At 44.4% G+C, this 6,000-nt stretch overlaps 1 protein-coding gene across 1 annotated transcript in view; it reads right to left on the bottom strand.

Moving 5' to 3' along the window:
- Positions 1-463: 463 nt before the first annotated feature.
- TRMT10B (tRNA methyltransferase 10B) overlaps positions 464-6,000 on the bottom strand; it is a 38,218-nt gene continuing 32,681 nt past the window's right edge. Inside the window, exon 10 of the mRNA XM_007968681.3 lies at positions 464-4,456. The gene's annotated coding sequence lies outside the window, so the exon portion shown is untranslated. The remainder of the gene's footprint in view (positions 4,457-6,000) is intronic.

Raw genomic sequence — 6,000 nt, 5'->3', positions numbered from 1 at the left:
GTTATTTTTAAAGTTTTATTTTGGGGTTGTTCATTTCAAGGGTACAGAAATATAATTAATTTTTGTATATCCTGCAAGCTTGCTGAACTTGTTAGTGTTAGTTCCAATGTTTGCATGTGGGGGGGTTGGAGGGGTGGGTATCTTAGGATTTTCTATATACCAGATCACATCATGTGCAAATATAGATGGTTTTAATTTTTCTTTTCCTATCTAGATATCTTTATTGCTTTTACTTACCAAATTACCCTGGACAGAACCCCCAGTATAATGTTGAATGGAAATGGCAAGAGCAGACTTCCTTGTCTTATTCCTGATCTTAAGTGCAAAGCTTTCAGTCTTTCACTATTAAGTGTTATCTGTGGGTTTTTCATAGACGTCTTTTATCAAATGGAGGAGGTTCCTTTCTAATCCTAGTTATTGAGGTTTGGTTTTGTTTTTGTTTTTAAATCATGACAGGGTGTTAGACTTTCTCAAATGCTTTTTCTGCATCCTTTGAGATGGCATAATACATTAATTGATTTCAGATGTTAAAAGACCTTGCATACTTGGGATTAATTCTACTTGGTCACAGTATACAGTCCTTTCTATATGTTGCTGGATTCAGTTTGCTAGTGTTTTATTGAAGATTTCTGTGTCTGTATTCATAAAGGATATTGATCTGTAGTTTCCTTTTCCTATGATGTCTTTAGTTTTGATATCAGGGTAATACTGGCCTCATCAAGTGAATTGGGATGTGTTCCCCCCTCTTCTGTTTTTTGTAAGAGTTTGTGATAACTGGTATTGATTCTTATTTAAATGTTCGGTATAATTCACCAGCGAAGCCATCTGGGAATGGGCAGACTCTACCTTATTGCTATTACTGATGAGTTTGATATTACCACCTGATCTGGTTTGGTTGTGACCCCACATAAATCTCACCTTGAATTTTAACTCCCATAATTCCCATCTGTCATGGGAGGAACCTGGTAGGAGGTGATTGAATTATGGGGTAGATCTTTCCTGTGCTGTTCTCAGAATGCTGAGTAAGTCTCACAAGATCGGATGGTTTTAAAAACAGGAGTCTCTCTGCACAAGCTCTCTTTGCCTGCCACCATAAGATGTGACTTGCTCCTCCTTGCCTTCCGCCATGATTGTGAGGCCTCCCCTGCCATGTGGAACTGTAAGCCCATTAAACCTCTTTTTCTTCCCAGTCTTAGATATGTCTTTATCAACAGCATGAAAATGGACTAATACACAACCTCATGAGACCTTGTGCCAGTTATCAATGTATTGTCTCTCAGGTCCAAATTCATCCTTCACTGCCTGCTCTGAGAAAATGGATCTGAGCCTTACATTTTTTTTTCCTTTATTCTCTTTTGTGATGATATGCTTTATAGGTAGAAGGCCCTGAAGAGCCATTTCAGGAGGTTTTGCTTCCTGGTCTCATTGTGCTCACTGGCACACTTCTGCAGCACAGCACCTTCTCCAGCATCTGTTCCCGCTTTGATTGGTGGCCACAAACACTTGGCAGCCAGCAATATTCCTTAGCACCCTATTGGGCGGTTTTATAGCAGAGGCTTCCAGGAGACTCCTCCCCATGAATACGGTTCCTCAGCAACCTAAAAGTACCAGAAAATTCTAGAGGGTGGATTTATGGGAAGTTCCACTGGCAGATTCCCAATGACTTCTTGCCATTTAATGAGCCATAGCCGTACTCTCTTCAAAAGGGTCTCAATCAGCCCTGGCTGGAGGCGAGAGGCTCCTCCTTGGGAACTCTATCACAGCATTAGAGTAGCAGCTGTTCCTTATATCTGCTATTGTCATACTCTTTAAAGCTCTCTAGTTCTTATTAGCCAGTGCTTCTTTATTCCAATACCCTGTTATAGCTAATAATTCCTCATATATTAAACTGTCTCTATTCAAATGAGCATGGTTTGTCTCCTGATGAGGCTTTGACTGATAAAGATATATCAAGCTTTTCCATGGATCCATCTATGCCTGGTCCTTGTATATAGAAGGCATTCAATGAATATAGTCCCTTAATAACATCATGACACACAGTTTTCTTATGTAGTTGTCACAATTTCAGGCCCTTTCAGCCTTATATTTATTGAGGAGTTACTGTCTGTGCTCAGGAATCTTACTGTGTGGCAGGAGATAAGAGGAGAGAATCGGTAGCTAGAAGAATACAACAGCTAAAGTGGCCTTGGTGAATAGTCCAGAATGATTAAAAAAAAAAAAAAAAAAAAACTTAGAGCATTAAAAAAAATTGCATGAGATGATACTGCAGAGATAAGCTAGAGTCAGATGATGACAGGCCTTGACTTCTATTGGGAAAGGCAGTCTGCTGTGGCCTTGAGCATCTCTGCATGTGCTTGCTAAGTATGCCAAACACAAGGCCTAACTTTCCTCTAATACTGAACCATTTCTAGCTAGTCACATTGGTATTTAAGTAGGTTAAGATGACCACAGCATAACTACCATGCAACAGCTCACTCCCTCAGGGAAGGAGGCTGGTTTGTTTGCCACTTGCTACAAAAGATGTTAGGCCCTTGGCCCTGGATCCCTCAGTTGTGGTGCAAATTGCTGCATGTGCAACCACTGTCCGGGCCCATTGCATTTACTCCATAGGACTTGAGGACAGGCCAACCAGTGCTATACCATGCTGATACTTCCACTGTATGCTGTATTGAATAATAAATTGCTTCATCTGATCCACCAAATTTCATCTACATTGTTACCAATGGAGTTGTGGCAGGTGAACCTGCTTTCTTGCTTAGTCATCTCCTTTGGAGTCTTGCTATTTCTTGGTATTCTCTAGGAGGTTGGGGCTCTTCTCTAACAAAGGGTGCCATGACACAGGCACACACACACACTACAAAATGAAAATAAACATGAACTAGAAAGATGTTTCCTTGCTTGAGAAATGCAGATAAATGCCAAAGCTATTGGAAACCAGAAAACCAAGTAATTTTGAGTATTTAAAATCAGTCCTGTATTGTGATACACCAAGACCAAACTTGAATGTTATTCCACATAGGAATCTAACCAACAGAATTAGTTCAGATTTGGGGAATGATGGTGAGGAAACTATATTTTATGGAATTGCTAACACATTTAAAATAGTAGTTGGTAAGAAAAAGTGTGTTCTGGGCTGGGAGTGGCAGCTCACACCTGTAATCCCAGCACTTTCGGAGGCCGAGGTGGGCAGATCACCTGAGGTCAGGAGTTCAAGACCAGGCTGACCCATGCGGCAAAACCCCATCTCTACTAAAAATACAAAAATTTAGCCAGGTGTGGTGGTGCATGCCTGTAGTCCCAACTACTTGGGAGGCTGAGGCAGGAGAATTGCTTGAACCCGGGAGGCGAAGGTTTTCTGTGAGCCAAGATCGCATCACTGTACTCCAGCCTGGGCAACAGACCAAGACTCCATCTCAAAAAAAACACAAAAGTGTTCTTTTACTTTTTACAATAAATCCTGTTTGAGAAGTTATGATCCTTGTGTAAAAACATCTGTAGCAAGTAGTCTCTCATTTGTGCAGTGATAACTGTGGGCATTTATGTTTTTAGATTAAATCCTGTATTTGAGTAAAGATGTTAACAATACTTTCATGGACTTTTATGGTTAATTTCAGTATGTAAATTAGCATGTAGTTCATTTATAATTTTAGAAACTAGTAAACTAAAAAAAAATTTCACTCAAATTATCACTTCCTTTGTAACACCTATCCTGACCCCTGCCTTCCTTCCTTGTAGAGATAACTATTTCATCCTCTGTACCCTCAGGGCTGACACTCTATTCAGGTTGTTGCATCCACCTTAACACTTGCTATCTTCATGTGGAGACAGTGAACTCCCCCAAGGGCAGGGACCAGGACTCAGCTGCCTCCCCAGCTCAATTCCTGGCTGAAAGCAAATGCTCAACTAGTGTTGTTGGTTAAAAGGAATACATGCCCAACCTCACTAGTCTGTAAAGAAAAGCAACCGTGAGATGCCACCTTTCCAACTTCTAAACTAACAAAGATTAGTTATAAAGAGGAAGTTCTGGGAGGAGTCCAGAAAGCTACATTCTGGTCCAACCTTTCCAAAGGTCAATTTGGCAATTTCCCCAAGTGTCACACTAATGTTATGTAACCCCAAATTCAGGCTCATGTACCTGATGCAGAGCTGAAGCCAAATGCTAAGACACAGGTGCTTGGAGATAGAGAAAGGATTGTTCAACTGGGCCAAAGCAAGAAAGCAGAAGAGAAAGATCTCTCAACTGCAGCTTAACAAAGAGATGACAGCAGGCGTTTTTATGGGGTAGGGTGTAAAGGAGGGAGAGTTGCCAGGAAGATAGGGGAAAAGTCTGTGCCTCTACAGTCTCAGATAAAACTTTGAGCAACCAGACTTATAGGTGCCAGCAGCTGGTCGAAAAGTCCTTAATGGCATTCATTCCTTCTGCAAAATATTTTCATGATCCTGAAAGTTCTCTCTCCTGCTAGACAAAGAAACAGGACATCAGCAGTTTATAATTATATTGTGGGAACAAGAGATATTGGGCAAAACACGAGCGCTTACTATGTGCATGCAAGCAAGGGCCTGATCAGAATTTTCACTATGGCCGGGTGCGGTGGCTCACGTCTGGAATTCCAGCACTTTGGGAGGCCGAGGCCTGCAGATCATTTTGAGGTCAGGAGTTGGAGACCAGCCTGGCCAACATGGTGAAACCCCGACTCTACTAAAAATACAAAAATTAGCCAGTCGTGGTGGTGCATGCCTGTAATCCTAGCTACTTGGGAGGTTGAGCCAAGAGAATCACTTGAACTTGGAAGGTGGAGGTTGCAGTAAGCCGAGATCATACCACTGCATTCCATTCCGGGCGGCAGAGCGAGACTTGGCCTCAAAAAATAAAGCAAAACAGAAAAAAAAAAAAAAAAAACCCAAAACACCAAACGGAATTTTCAATACCTCAGTTACTAAAAATGCCAGAGAAAAATGCCAGAGCACTTAAATCTCAAGGGGCCTGGTTACACTCCGAATGGGGAGACGTAGGCCAGACGCACTGGAAAGGTGAGCAGTGCTTTGGCTGGAAACCCGTAAGCCTCTGACAGAGAACGGGCATACTCTACCTCGCGATCTGCAAGGAAACACACGGGCCGGCAGAGGGCAAATTGCGCACACCGCCTGCACCGGGCACCGGGCTCCGGCCTCCTCCGCATTCCGCAGTCGTTGCACTTTTCCCACTTTTATAACCAAGAGAGGAAGTACGCGCTGCTCGAAAACGCGAAACGCGCATGGGACCCTAGGACTCGTGCGCCCTCAACGGCTTGAAACCGGGTTCCAGACACTCGTTCGCGCCCTAGGGCTCCCGTCGCCCAGGTCCGGGTGCTCACTCTCTCCAGGGCGCAAGACCGCGAGGTGGCGAAGCACCTACTTGGCTGCGCGCGACGTGGCGGGGATGCTGCAGTCCCGCGCGCCCCACCCGCTCTGGGCGTGTCAGGGTAGGCGGTGTTCAGGAGTGGAGCCCCGCCCAGCCACCGCCTTCGGGTCCTGAGAAGACTCTACTCCTGGCCTCCCTGTTTCAGCTGTTGACCTGCGGGAGAGCTACACCGCTCGCCACATGCGGTCCCCTCAGGGTAGTGGGCCTCATGGGGCTCCGCCGCCAGATCTGGGCCAAGTTTCTTCCAGAGACTTCACTACCAACATGGGGTGTATGAAGGACGGTCCAGAGAACATTTCCCGACCTGCCTGTTTGCCTGACCTGAATGTGAGGTCCTTGAGCGCCCTTGAGCCGTGGCCTTGGGCCTGCCAAGATTGAGGCAGGCGTGGTCACCGAATACTTCTGGAGTGGGGAAGCGGGCACAAGTTACACTGTCCCTGCCACAGGAGCTCCCACTTTTGCCAGGGAAACTAACCTGGAGGTGGGAGCTCCTTTTATTTGTTGGCCTTTTATTATACCCAGGGGAAAACAGTTTGCCAAATTTGGAGGGTGTGTTAGAAATGATCTGTCTTAATCATCCTGAAAAATCTAAAAATTTG

The sequence above is a fragment of the Chlorocebus sabaeus genome, chromosome 12 (assembly GCF_047675955.1).
Source record: "Chlorocebus sabaeus isolate Y175 chromosome 12, mChlSab1.0.hap1, whole genome shotgun sequence".
NCBI lineage: Eukaryota > Metazoa > Chordata > Mammalia > Primates > Cercopithecidae > Chlorocebus > Chlorocebus sabaeus.
This window is presented reverse-complemented; position numbering and strand designations above follow the sequence as displayed.